At 39.9% G+C, this 15,371-nt stretch overlaps 1 protein-coding gene and 1 long non-coding RNA gene across 2 annotated transcripts in view; one reads left to right on the top strand and one right to left on the bottom strand.

Moving 5' to 3' along the window:
* The window catches only part of PPP2R2C (protein phosphatase 2 regulatory subunit Bgamma), a 207,936-nt gene that overhangs the window by 147,603 nt on the left and 44,962 nt on the right, over positions 1-15,371 (bottom strand). The window lies entirely within an intron of this gene.
* LOC116443846 lies at positions 7-1,226 on the top strand. The gene is made up of 2 exons (XR_004240075.1): positions 7-88; positions 461-1,226. It is a non-coding gene; the product is annotated as an uncharacterized LOC116443846 (long non-coding RNA).

Below are 15,371 nucleotides of genomic sequence, written 5' to 3'. Positions count from 1 at the left end.
CTGCATCAGCGCTGGCCCCTCCCCGCCCGCCGCCCGCGGCCCAACCGCACCGCATCTGCATGGAGCAAAGTGAAAAATGACACTGCAGGTAATTATTTTAGCTCTTCTGCCGGGGCGATGGGCAAAGAGAACAACTGAGGGAGGGGATGAGGGAGAAGAAACTTCAAGCCGATTAAACGCGTTTGCATCGACACGTAGCGCACATGAACATGCGGCCACGATTTTGTGCTAGTCGTACTGTCATCTGCAGCAAAAGCAACAGTCGTTCAATGTCAGCCTCTATAAATATTACCGAAATTGCCAAATATATCCCTGTGCAAAAGTATTCGTCAGAGGCAAGGCAACCATTCGGAGGACGTAAGATAATATAACTGTTATTTATCTTTTTTACTCCCGGTTTTGTAGATAAATGTAAAATTACAAAGTATTTAAAAACAATCTCTCTGGCTTCCCTGTACAGGAAAGAAAAGCTGGACAAAGGAAATGTTTGCAGGTCATTGGATTTTCTTAAACCTGCTACTCTTTTAGTTCATTATCCCATCATCTCGGGAAAGCAGTGTTGAAATATGTATACTCAGAAATACGAAAATAATTAGAAGATGAGAATTACTCACTTGCATTATAAAACAAAGCTTGCTCTTTAGTCCAAATGTTTAATGGTTTATATTACAGCAAAATTATTTCAACTGAACAAGACAAGAAGCTTCCTTTAGCTTTTGGTATCTATTCAAGAAACCACAAACTGTTTGCTGCAGAAAAGTATGTATTCAGAAAAGGTAAGCACCACTGAAGTTTAAATACTGGAACAGAAAACAAATGGCTGTATATCAAAAGCACCACTACAGCATGACAAGGGAGTCCACAATCACAAAACCAATTGAGGAGAGAGAACAGTCCTGTGCTTTAGGCCCTTGAATTGAACATGGAAAGTACAATTCAGCTGTCAGCATTACTACAGCATTTTGTGTAACACTGGATGAATTTTTATAGTTTTTTTGCGTTTGTTTTTCTTTCTTTCTAATGAACTAGGACATACAGTTCTTGAAGGAAAATTCAAGTACCCTACTATTCCTATAAGCTGGCCTGTGACTGAAAAAAGTAGAGGACTATGTAAAAACGCTCAGACATAAACATCTAATTTCCGGATGAAACAAGGCTGGGAGGGAAAGAATAGCAACAGAATCACCTTCTTCCTTTTCTCATTAATAAAGCAAAATAAAACAGAACCATCACCAACCTGATAAGTAAATATTGTAAAATCTTCACATTTGAGCAGGTGGGAAAGTAAGAGAAGTTACCCAGTACTTGCATCAGTACAGAACACATTTTACATGTATGTGGGTTTTGGGGGTGACAATACTAGAAATGTTACTTCTGCATTGAGAGCATCAGTCACTACTATGGCAGTACCGGCAGCTCTCCAGTATGTGCCCTATCCTCTTCATAAAAGAGGAAGGAGGCCTTGAAAATACTGATATTTAGATTGGACAAAATGGTTCTCATCTATGTGATGGAGCTGGTTTATCCTGCCATTCCCTGACACATTAGGTTCTCACCTTGGAGTTGTTTTTCCAAATACAAAAGGGTCTATGAGCAATACACACTGCACACTAAATCCCAACTCTGCTGAAGTCCTTGACAAGGAGTGCAACAAACAGCCAGTTTACACTCAACTATTTAACATGACAGTTAGACCAGTCTGGGTCAACAAAGCACTTCCCTTCAGCATCTGTGCAGGAGACAAACTGCCTGGCCTTACAAAAGTAAACTAGATGCTTCTATTAGGGACCTAAGCTCCCCATGTACTCAGTGTCACTTAAACCTCTCATTCTCCATTTTCTACATTGGATGCTTAACTGCTCAGTCAGGCACCCAAGTTAGATAACAGCATTAGAATCACAGAATCATTTAGACTAGAAAAGACCTTTAAGATCATCAAGTCCCACCATTAATCCAGCACTGTCAAGGCCACCACTAAACCATATTCCTAAGTCTCACATCTGCACGTCTTTTAAATATGTCCAAGGACAGTGACTCCAAGACTTCCCTGGACACTCTGTTCCAACTCTTGACAAACCTTTCAGTGAAGAATTTTTTCCTAATACCCAATCTAAACCTCCCCTAGCACAACTTGAGGCCATTTCCTCTTACCCTGTTGCTGGTTGCCTGAGACAACAAGCCAATCCTCACCTTGCTAAAAGCTCCTTTCAGGTAGTTTCCTGAGCCTCCTTTTCTCCAGGCTAAACACCTACAACTGCTCCTCACAGGACTTGTACTCCAGACCCTTCACCAGCTCTGTTGCCCTTCTCTGGACACTCTCCAGCACCTCAGTGTCCTTCTTGCAGTGAGAGGCCAAAAACCAAACAAAACTCGAGGCATGGCTTCACAAGTGCTGAGTACAGGGGGACAATCACTGCCCTGCTGGCCACACTATTCCTGATCCAAGTCAGAATATGACTGGCTTTTTTGGCCACCTGGGCACACAGTGGCTCATGTTCAGCTGCTGTCAACCAGCACCCACAGGTTCCACTTTCCAGCCACTCTGTCCCCAGTCTGTAGCACCACTGGGGGTTGCTGTGACCCCAGTGCAGGACCCAATACTAGGCCTTGTTGAACCTCATAAAATTGGCCTTGGTCCATCAACCCAGTCTGTCCAGAACCCTTTGTAAAACCTTCCTGCATTCCAGCAAATCAAAAATTCCAGCAGTAACCAGCTGCCAGCTAGATATAACTCCACCCAGCACCACTCTCTGCGCTCAGCCATCCAGCCAGTTTTTACCCAGAAAAGAACACACCCATCCAAGCCAAGAGCTGCCAGTTTCTCCAGGAGAATGTTTGCGGCAAACTGGGTCAAGGGCTTTACTACATGTAGGCAACATGCACAGCCTTTCCTTCACCCAAGAGGGTAATTTCACCACGGAATGAGATGCACTGGGTCAAGCAGGACCTGCCTTTCATGAACCTGTGCTGGCTGGGCCTGATCTCCCGATTGTCCTGTATGTGCTGCACGATGTTGCTCAGGATGATCTGCTCCATGACCTTTCTTGGCACTGAGGTCAGGCTGACAGGCCTCTAGTTCCCTGGTTCCTCCTTCCAACCCATCTGGTAGATGGGCTGCACATTTGCTAACCTCCAGTCAACTGGGACCCCCTCCTTCCAGTTACCCACGGCTGCTGGTAGATGACGGGAAGTGCCTCAGTGAGCACTTTCACCAGCTCCCTCAGTCCCCTCAGCTGGATCCCACCCAGCCCCATAGATTTGTGTGTGTCTAAGTGGTGTAACAAGTCACCGACCATTTCCACTTAGATTATGACGGCTTCATTCTGCTCCCCATCCTTGTGTTCCAGCTCAAGGGCCTGGGCACCCAAGAACAACTGGCCTTACTATTAAAGACTAAGGCAAAGAAGGCATTAAGTACTTCATCTATTTCCTCATTCTTTGTCACTATGTTTTTTCCCCTACATCCAAAACAGAATAGAGGTTCTCCTTAGTCTTCCTTTTGTTCCTGATGTATTATAGAGTGTGGATTCCTCTGTGAAGGTAACACTAAGAAGCTTCCTCCTATTACTGTGATGACTCCTAAAACTGAAAGAAACGTCATCTTGCAGGGTATTTGACTCCAAAAATCAAGCAGCACATTTGAGTAAAAATGCATAGGAACAACTCGTATCTATAAATACACAGAAAATGAATGTGTTCGCTCCTTTCCAGGAAAAAGAATTATATAGAAAACTTATTATTGAAAATAAATAGATAATAAATTTGCAAATGATGGGTACAATCTCAAAAAAGTCACACTGACAGTCTGTAAAAAAAACACTGAAAGCATTTTCTTTATAATACTTCTAAATTTCTGTGACCAAGATGTCTGCAATTTCTACAGTGGTGGAGAGAATTCTGCCCTTCTTGTTGTTCCTGCTCTTTCATGTACACTCACCAATAACTGCCCTTTATTTGTCCTCAGTCAGTTCAAACTTCAAAATTTCTATGGTCTGTCATTTAGAGTCTACACTGGTTATTTGTTAGGTGCAATTTAAGCAGTTAGAGGTGTTTTCATTTTTCCTAGGAGCCAAGTGGATATTTTTTTGTGAAGTCAAAATAGTAACTCCCATGCAGAGATAATTTTCTCCACTCACCATTTGAATAAGAGAGGTTTATGGACAACTTCCTTAGGAATCACATCTGGGTCAAATCACACTTACCTTGTTTTTCCTATTTTAAAGTTCAAAAAAAAATCTCATAAGGAGAAATGGAATGAGGAGGAAGCCTTTAACAAAAACACCAGACAATATTCCCAGTGTGCATGCAAATGCTTTCCCTAAGATTATGAGCCAAATCCTTACTGTGTGGCAAATATTAGCACTCCACTGACTTAAGTAGGTCAGTTCACATGAGAAAGATTAGCAAAACTCTGCTCTAAATTTGTAGCACAATGCAAATTTGTGAGCCAACATTTGCAGATAACTAGCTGTGCCATTTTAAAATGCTACTTATCAATCCCACCTATAACCTACATAATTTAATCTGGTCAAATACCCAGGGAGAAGGTGGTGAGTAAGAAAGCTTTAATCAAAAATATATCAGTTATTTGGACTTTCATGGCAGTTCATAATCCTACTCATAAAACAACCCTCTAATTGAGCTGAATACAGTACAAACAGAGAAATAAAAGAGCGTCCTATCTTAAAGAATTTATAAGTAAACTATAAAATAGAAGAGCTACATACAGATCAGCAGTGACATTTAAGTAAACGGTGAGTCAGTAATGAGGATGGAATCCTGGTTTAGAGCTTTCTTCAAAAGAAGGTCATTAGAGACTGTGGAGAGAAGCAATAAACTGGATTCAAGAGGTTGAAAAATAACTGCATAACAGGAATAAAACGAGCTTAGACATAAATGGAGGAGGACTGGCCAGCAGGTCAAGGAGAAAAGTAAAAGACAAGGGCAGACATGACACAGATGCCAATACAGGCTGAGGGTGTCAGTAAAAGAAGCGTTAAAAGGAGCACAACAAACAAAAAATGGATCTGCAGGAGAAAAATCTCATAGGACATGAAGAGAAAATATTTAAAGAGAGAAACCTACATTTCCCTTTTTCAGAGTTTTGGGCAGAAGAATTGAAGAAAGGGGAAGGTAGAAGGGAAAAACAAAACAAAAAACCAGTCAACCAACCAACCAACAACAACAAAAAAAAAAGCCAGAAATGGAAGCCAGAGGCAGTAAGTACCCCGAGAAAAAACTATTTATGGTACAAACGGAATTGAGAATGTGAGGTTTGGTAACAGTGTAGTCTAACAGTAAGGAATTGAAGAAGATAGAACAAATCTTTGGCTGAATGACTGTTGATAATGTTTGCTCATCACATTTCCAGCAGGAAGCTCTGCAGCAGAAGACAGAGAGGAATTAGGCATTAGAAGGTAATTTGTCCTGAAGGTTTACTGTGTAATTCTATTTATAAACACCTGTTGAATATATGGCCATCCTGTCTTGCTCCTGCAGAACATTCATGTTCTTCTCTTAAACACATTTTCCTAAAAAGACTCTGTTTAGCTTTGCCAGACACTGAGACACAACCTTTAATAATTAAAACTCTCGATATCTGAAACAGAACATCATCAGGTACTCCAAGTCTGCGTTTTACTGCCCCCAAATTCATCACTCCATCTGAATTCATTAAGCTTGAACTGCAATTGAAAGAAATAGTAGTTGAATATTTAAATATTTTGTCTAACTATACTTTTTATACACAGATCATTCTGTACTTCATTTAGTAAAATACACTGGCTTTAAATGAAATTAAACTGAATTTTGAATCAGCACAAAACTTTAATTATTTTTAAAGAACAAGAGACTTAAAGCACTGTGATGATAAAAAAAAATCCTTATAAGCTGCACAAATTTCATCAAAAAGACTATCTTAAGATATTACCTTAATTTAATGTTTGTGACATCAGAGGAGGTTTTTAAGAGCTTTGACAGTTATTTGCTTCTAACCATATCCTAGTATCTGCAAATTGTGCAAAATAGTGCAAGTTTCTTCAAAGAAGGTAACACATACAATTAGCCAGCTGCAGGAAAAAATACAACAAAATATTTAGCCAACCCTTGACAGTTATAGCTCATTGCATCTGAACTTGCTTACCAACAAAAAATATTTATAACCACATGTTGTCTCCCTTTTTGCCTATGTACAGAGATGTAAAATGCCCTGCTACTGACTTTTTCAGCTAGGCCATGAGTAAATTAGTTTTGCTGTTCATTTATTTATTCATAATGGCCACAAAAATAACATATAGTACAGTCATACTTCTGTTCAAAATACTTTCATTTAAAAGGACAAAGCAACAAGGAATAATGTGATAAAAAGCTATTGCCCTAGTCTTCCTTCAGCTCTACTCAGCTTGACAGAGAAGGGACTCAGAGGTCTCAGTCAGGTCTAAGACAGCAAATTCACTCCCTTGAGTTTGTGTAGTTTTCTTTCTCAGTATTTGAAAATCCTAAGTTTAAAGTAATAGCTTTCAAGGTAGCTTCCTCTGCTACCTTGCCTTTCTTAGTACTGCTGTGCAGAAACCCAAGCTAACTTTAAACAAGTTAGAGCTTTACAACAGCTCAGCCCTGATGGCAGAGACAAGAGCATGAGCTCTGTGCCTCGGAGGGAAGTTACCCCACATGTGATTAAGGCAGCAACAGTACAAACATCTTTCCACCATTGCTTATTTTGAAGTCATTCAAGTACAGTTTATTAAATGATGCCTACTTGCGAAGGAATTCAGCTAATGGCTTTGTGATATTAATGAATGTATCATAAATTATGCTGGTAAGAGTTTGCCATAAAAATACGTATCTGCATTCCCATACATTTCTGAAGTCCTTTTTGTATTTGTTTAATAGCTAATATAACATAATATACAGCACTACCATTCCTTTTTAGATTATTTCTGACAAAAGCTAAACAAAAGCAAACAGACACTGCCAAATGCTAACATAAAAAATAGAAGAAAAATTGTATCAGTCATAGCTCTCACGTAAAAATTAATTTTGTCTTATTCTAACACCTCAAAAGTAATCATTTAGAATCTTTACATTTACAGCATTTAATTCATATTTCACTATGCGGTCTTCAGTCATTTAATATTTAATATTTAATATTTAAAATTATGATGCAGCCCAACAATTTTAAAAAAACTAATGACTGCTATCACAATTGAAAAAATGCCATTATTCAAAAAGGGGAAGTTTCTGCAACACACTACCTTTCACTGTGTTAAATCTAAAAATAACAGCTGCCCAGAAGAAGTAATTTATTTTTAGCCTACATACTCCAGACAGAGAGTAAAACTAATGCCTCCCAGCAGCTGGTGATTCTGGAAAGCAAGCAATTAAAAGTTACCATTGAGTAATTTAAATTACAGAAGCCAACTTCCGTCAGTGTCTTTCACCCTCTCTGTTCAGGTGAACGTTGCATAAGGATCCTGGGCTGAGGCAGTGCTACTTTAAGATTTGCAGAAAGCCAGAGCATGGGATGAACTGAATACACACCATGCTCACTGTTTTTCACACAGAAGCCAGCAGTTTTGCTCTTATTTTTCTGTGATGTGCTGATGAGAGTTGTGAAATTAATCAATATGAAGAGCGCTGGGCCTGATTTAATGATTTTTACTAACTCAGAGAACGCAGCCAGGATATTTGGACGTAAGAGTTCCTGCAAGAAGGCTCCCTGAAGCAAAACAGATGCCCTGAGATATGACACTCCTTTTCCCCCAGGATGCCCCTCTGTGATACAAGTTCCTCTCTAGGGCCACTGCAGCATTCTGGCTGGAATGGAGGTTTCCTCATCCTACCACAGCAGCTGCACACCACGACCCTCTCTGTGCTCCATAATGATATGTTAATCCAGTCTGGAAACCTACACTGGGCACTGCTCTCAGGTGTTCGCCATGAAGAAAGGAAGAATTTGGAAACATAAACAGTTTCCTATCAACTGGCCTGAATCTGGCCAGAGCAAGCCTGCAGCAAAAGAGCTGGAGCTGTATTAGAAACAGCAACTACATCTTTGCCTGGTCCTTTTGTGGTTTAAAATCACATCTCAAACAAGTCCTGTAACCTATCAACTAGTGAGCTCAAGGAAGCAGGTAACAAAAGCATGAACAAATTCCAGGAGTGAGTTCTGCACACTCTAGAGGCAAGTTTTAATTTAGCAAATTTCAGAATACTGTAACAGATTTCAACAGGATCTAGGTTTAGCAAGAGATGGAAAGCAAGGCTGCAAAATCATAGGGGAAGGAAAAGCAGAAAGAACAGACAAGATGCCAAAAGGAGATGCTGGCAATTTTCCCAGAACTTACTAACTTGGAGGTTAAGCCTATTCAATGACTGCAGCAGGAATGGGGAGAGTGGTCTGAGGGAAAGAGCACAGGACGAAGAGTAAAAGACCAAGCATTAATGCCATCTGTGAGGCTTTAGCCACGTCATTTATCTTCCTTATTCTTTTTCACTCTTCCACTGCCTTGCCTATTTAAACCAAAAATTACAAGAGCATAAACACTGTCTCTCTAGTGCAGTCATCACATGGAGACTGATGCAGGACCCTTGAGCAATGCTGATACTTACAAGACACTGTTCCTAGCTAATGAAGCTCATCTGTTTGTAAAATAAGCTTCTGCATCCTCTAAAACATGAGGCAGATTATTTACTCCACTGCAAACAACATCACAGTAAAAGAAAAAAAAACCATAGGAGAAGAGTTCAAGATAAGTTTCACATAGAAAACCTCTCAGTGACAGGGCCTGCCACTGTACCAAGCAAGCCAGAGACCTTGGTGGACAAAGGAAAACAGAGCCTGAGGAAGAAAGTAGGGCTGGGGACAAGTGTTGAAACAAATGCTTCCAACCTAGCCTTTAACTTTCTCCAGAGGTTACTCTGCTCCAAAGTTTCTCAAACTGAAATGCTAATACAAATATAAATATATTCCAAACAAGAAATATTATGTTAGGTTTGGTATCATTGCATTACATGCTGGACAAAGCATACTACTAATTTTTCTAATTTAGTTTAGGTTTAGAAATACTTTATACAGGTGTTAATTAACTCAAATACAGCATCACTTGCATGTTGCCTCACACCTAATGTATGAGACAGCATGTACTTTGTTACTGCTGTTTGGTATGTATGGATCACTTTAAAGGGACACCCTATGACAGCATCCTCTCTCCAAATTACCCTACAACTTCAGTAAAGCTCACCACCATGTTCTCCCGCTGTGCAGGGGAGAAAAACTCTTTAAATGTATGTCTCTACATGCAAGTCTTTAAAATCATGCTGCATGGAGTTTATTCGAACTAAAATTTTTATGTTATGCCCTTTCTTGCTCACAAAAAGCAGAAAATCTACCCACACTACTAAAAAATTATGAATTTGTAAAGCAGCAGTAGATCCTAAGGAGGATGGTTAAAGTCCTGCTGGAAAGGGCTGGAAATCACAAAGGAAATGTTTCAGTGGCTGTTCACGATGAACAGATCACAGGCACCAGAGCGCACAGCGCCAGAGGCTGCTGATGGGGACTGTCACAACAGTTGAGCCTCAGGACAGAGCTGTGTGCTGCCTCCCTGGCAAGTCACCCAGCACACTGTCAGAAATGCTCTCCAGACAAGACCTATCACTGCACAGCCAGGCAGGGCTGCAATTACAACACTAACTTCATACCCTAAGACAAGATGACCCACATCTCAAGCAACTTTTGTAGACGTCAGGCTCTGGAGTGGGACATAAAGCCTGCTGAGACTGAAAAGCCTGGAAAGAGACTAAGAAGAACCTACACATATATACGTGGTGCAAAATAATTACAAAATTGTCACCTGAAGGCCCTGCACAATCCAGAGAAATGTTGCTTAAAACACAGATCAGAAAGCGCCTGGAAAAGGAATTTATAGCAGGGATACAGGCACTGTCAGAACTTCTTTATGCTGTGTAGACGTATGTGTGTGCAGATTTATCCAAGAGAGGAACTGGGAAGAGAGGGAGAAAAGCAAGTGAGAACAGTATTCAAACCCATGCTAAAGGTCATATTCATCCTTCCTGAATAGCAATAGGCCAAAACACACATTTCAGCAGTATCCTGGTGTGGCATCTGGGTGATCAGGCTGCTACACAGTCAAACCACAAAGAAAGGAAAACAGCGTCCAAAGAAAGGAAGACAGCTTCCAAAACGCAGCATTCTGGAAAGATTAAGCTGATAAGATACAGAAATCTCAAGAGATGGGGCTTGAACAACTTCAACAGAAAAAAAAAATCCAGAGGAAAGAGATCAAAGCAAGTACAAAGAAACAAACTTTCCACACAAGATCAAGTGAGGAAATGGGAAATTCTTGTCAATACTATGGCCTATCACAAAATATCAGAAGCTGACTGAGAATTTGTAACACCTCTGAAGTATTTGTCAGGAACTGTGGTGAAAGGACAAGGAGTAATTGCAGGTGCAATTTGGTGCAAATCGAAAAGGGTGCAAATTGAAAGATGAGAAATTTAGGTCAGGTATTACAAAGAAAATTTTTCACTGTGAGGGTGGTTAAGCATTTGAACAGGTTTTCCAGGGAGACTTGTCAATGCCCCAACCCTGGCAGTGTTCAAGGCCAGGCTGGGTAAGGCCTTGAGCAACCTGGTCTAGTGGGAGGTGTCCCTGCCCATGGCAGGAGGGCTTGGGACTATGATCTGTAAGGCCCATTGCAACCCCTTAACATTCTATGATTCTATGATTTTTCAGACTTAAAAAAATAATTAAAAATCAAATCAAACTAGCAGATTGTATTCACTTTCACATTAAAATGAAAACCACAGGCACTCTTCTTAACATTTTGCTAATTCAGATTTCAAAATATTTCAGGTAATAATAATTCAGGAACAATTCCTGCACATGGCAAGTCTATTAAATAAAATCAACATACAGGATCATTTCTTACTAGTTTTGAATTCTACACACAGTCATACAAAGATGACAGCTTTGAAGGGAACTTAGCCCAAAAGACTATGATTTTCACAAGACCACAGAATAATGACATGGCATCTGACAGGACATTTAACCTGACTCCTTCTTTTCACCAGCGTAATTAATTACTTCAGATAGGCATAATGCAAGCAACTTTTTCTCCAGCCTTACCTTACACCACAAAGAGTACTTGCATATTTCTATATTCTATAATAACTAAGGTGACATGCAAATCCAGCCATCTTGAAGCACCTGCAGATCCCAGCCATCCTTGGCCACAGAGGCAAACAAAAAAGCAAAACAAAAAGTGGTTCTAGAAAATGACAGAGTGCTAGATTTTTTTCTTGTACATAATATTTACTGCAATAGTGCTGAAACAGCCTCAAAAGAGAGGAAAAAACCTAGTTGCATCAATATAAACAATGATTTTGCTGTTAGCCTTTCCTCCAGATCATCCAAATATTTAAACTACTGTAGCATCTGATGTACAATAACAAATACTGCACCTGCTGTAAGAGCTGAAATTTCTGAAATAATACGTACTTGGCAAAACTAAAGCTAAAAATAAATTCAAGCTATTAAACATGGGGAAAAAAACCACCAACCCACAGGAAACAAACACATAAGCATTCAATGGTGTGAGGTAAAAAAGTAATTTATATGCAGAAATGTAGAAAGAAAGCTAGTACTGAGTGACATTAAAAGTGTGCAAGACACATTAAACCTAGAATTTTGAGGAGTATGAAATCCCATACTACATTGCAGTAAACAGCAAATGCACCTAAAGGTTCTGTTCCACTTCTGGCCACCCTCATACCAACAGCAGCAACCAAAATTCAGAAAAACAGAACAGATCACAGAGGTGATCTGACACTGGAATCTGAGAATTCCAAAGTGAACAATGACTGAGAAGACTCCTGTAGGAATAAGCTGAAAGGAATGGAAACACAAACATCAAATGAAATCTTTTTTATTTTGGCTCAAGACATAGTAAGTGCAGATTAAATTATAGGAAAATTTACAAGGGAGAGTACAAGTGGAAAGCTATTAATTGATTTCACAACCTAATGAAGGACTAAGTACCTACAAATTAAGTGCTGCAGTGAAAACAACAGCGGTGCCTGGCCCCTAGGAGAATCTGGAAATGTGGGATGAAGTGCTTTGCCTACCCAGTGTGGAAACTGCCCACGCAGGGGGGAACTCCCTAGAACCAGCACCCCGGAACACTAAACACAAATGTTCATACACTCTTTCTAGAGTTTAGAGGTCTCAAATAAGGTCGCCAAGGAGACATGCTTGCTGATACAAGATCTAGAGCCTGAGTATGAATATAATCCTAACAGTTGGTAACACTGAGTATTATTCCCTGCAAAAAAATGGGAGACAGTCTTACTTTATCACATAATTGTGTGCTGCTAAGTCATATGGGAAATACAGTATCATTTCCTTTTAGTTCAAGAGAAAAAAAATCTTGATATGGACATTTACCATATTTCCTGCTAAAGTTGCACCAGGCATTAATAAAAAATGTATTACTTGTAGAACCAGAAATTACCTTGAGAAGACATCTGTGTCTTTGTGATGGAGATGCTCACCACGGCCAGGAAATCTCAAATTTTTGAGCCAAACTTGAGGTCAGTTCTAAGTTTTTGCACTAGCAATTACTTTATGCAACAGAAAAACAGTCATTTGAACAGGATCTGGAACCACAACTGCATGCAAAAGTGTGTAAGAAAAAATTCAACTTGGCAAAGGGGAACAGGAGCCCTCACCCAACAGAGGCCAAAATGCCCCAACATAACCTGCTGTTGGAGAAGAAAGGTCTGCTAAGCAAAACCAAGACCCAGTGCATCCCTAACTACTTTAACAAAAAAGAAAGAGAGGAGTGGCCACTTAATAGTATAATTTTTGCTAAACTCTGCAAAATTATATTTAACCATACTTACAGCTAGACAGGGATTAACACAGTTGCTGAGCAAGCATAAATGCTAGGTCTTAACACATCTGTCATCTGTAAGAGAATGAACTAATTTAAACTAATGAACTGCTGAGACAGCGTGATGCGAAGACCAAAGCATGGGAAAAGTAATGCAGTAATGGTACGCTTAAGACAATTATAAATCAAAGAAAAGAGAATGATGTCTCTAAGCTTCAAGGAACAACTACCTGGGGAGGAATGAAGAAAACTATCTATGAGATACCATACCTAAGGGCACAGTGACCAGTGATCTGAGGACAGAACAGAAGCAGGAAAACAACAAGTGAGTAGTCTGGGAAAGCAGGGAAGTGAGCTGTGGTTATGGCAGTTTGGCAGGAATAAAGGCAAATTCAAAAGTCAACATGGTGGGCACAGCAGAAGAGGATCAACACTACAGACCCCAGCAGCAGAAAACTGACTTTTCATAGAGACATCAAGGTTTTTCCCTGAAACACCTTGATACACCAGGAGGGATGTCCTTCAGTCCCTCATGCCCTAAGTGCAGCTGTAAGAGAGGAGGTTGGTGTTTCTTATCAGTTGGGGGGGCATAAACACCTTAAAGTAAATATGTCTACCATAATCACAAAATTACAGAATCACATAATGGCTAAGGTTGGAAGGGAGCACTGGAGGTCACCTGGGAGAACCTCCCTACTCAAGCAGGGTCCCCAAGAGCACATTACTTGAGATTGCATCCAGACGGCTTTTGAGTATTTCCAGAGAAGATGAAATTACATATGCTAATGACTATGGGCTGTTCCTCAAACCCACTGTCATTTATGTAATCTCTCTAGTTACAGAATTCCTCTGTCAATACCCCCACTGCCATTCTTACCTCATCATAACGTGCCTCATGGTCTGACTGCTGACACTGCTCATGATCCTGACTTGTTCTGATTATCCAATAGCTAAGTGCCACTGGTTTTTAGTTGTCATTGCTTTGCTTTGCCCATAAACACTGTCAACCTGTAAAAGCTTTTTAAAAATCCAGTCTCCTTGTAAAAAGTGTCTTCTTCCTTTCCAGATAATACTGCTGCACACTCCCTCCATCAAAGCTAACCCATATTAACACAGTGTCAAAGACATAACACAAAGGAAATACAATTGCATTTTTTGTTAGGCTAAATGTATGCATGCAAGAAATACTCTAAGCCTGGCTTGAGCTTTCAGGGTAATGTCTTAGTTTCAGAAACTCAGTGAAGAAATGGGAACAACCTGGTAAATTTAGCCATTTCCACAGAGGCATCCTATGAGCTTAACTACATATATTCAAGTATATTTAAGCAGAGAGCTAAGCACTGTTTAGTATCTAACTATAAATCTCATCCTCATACTAGTTAAAAGCACTTCTAAAAATTTTAATATGCAGATATATTATAAAAAATTTTTTCAAATAAGATGTGGCAGAAACATCTGGCACTATGCAATTTGCATAGTTCTATTTAAAGAAATTTAATCTAAAGATTTCCTCAGTAGCACTCTTAGAAGTGTAATTTCTGTAACTCCTTGGGACAGTAATTAAGAGTGGCTTCTTAATTATTCAATTAATCTATAATAAACCAGGAAGATTTATATTTTATTTGTGTCAATGATGGGAGCTTTTCAAGTTCACCAGCAGAACATGAATATACCAGTAATTTTATACAGTATCACTTCAGAGGAAGCATAGTAAACTATTTATTCTATCATATCACATTGTTGCAGGCAAAGCTCAAGAATAAACAAGCAGGTCAACATATGGTGGCAATAGTTGAAATAGTAACAAAGGAATAAAAGGAGAACAAAAAATTGCAATTCTACCTTGCATTTAAACATCCAATTCTCCCTCTGACATTCCAACAGCTCACACACATTTTGTGAAGACTGTAAATTTGCCCCAACCTCCACTGTGCAGCTGAGTTGTCCTACAGCTTGTTGGTGTGGGCAAACATCAGCACTGCTGGGTCCTGTAAGACAGCTCTGGCCACCACAGGCAGCAGAAATGGCTCAGAGCTTTCAGACCACCCATTCCCACATTCCCCAGCACTGAGGACTCACATTTGCTACCAGAGGATGAACAGTCACCCTCTTCCCTTCCCTCCCCTTCCCCAGCTTTGGCTGTTCCTGAACTAGAACATTCTTTCAGTTTCAAGATCATTTTACTTGTTTCTCTCTTACAATACCATCAAACCCCTTGAAAACTTTTACAGTCCCACATACAGTCACATATAATGAGAAACACTTGTTGCCACAGCGATTCTTCAAAATTCTGTTCCTGCCACTACCAGTAAAGGTTCTGCCATTAACAAGAGCCTAACTCACCTATACTACGTTTTAAGGCCGAGAGCCCATGCTATTGCATTGCCTATATTCCGTTTGGAAAAAAAAAATCCAATTAGAATGGATTCATGACAAGCTAGACTCTGACCTTTA

Source organism: Corvus moneduloides, chromosome 5 (assembly GCF_009650955.1).
Source record: "Corvus moneduloides isolate bCorMon1 chromosome 5, bCorMon1.pri, whole genome shotgun sequence".
NCBI classification, from domain to species: Eukaryota; Metazoa; Chordata; class Aves; order Passeriformes; family Corvidae; genus Corvus; species Corvus moneduloides.
This window is presented reverse-complemented; position numbering and strand designations above follow the sequence as displayed.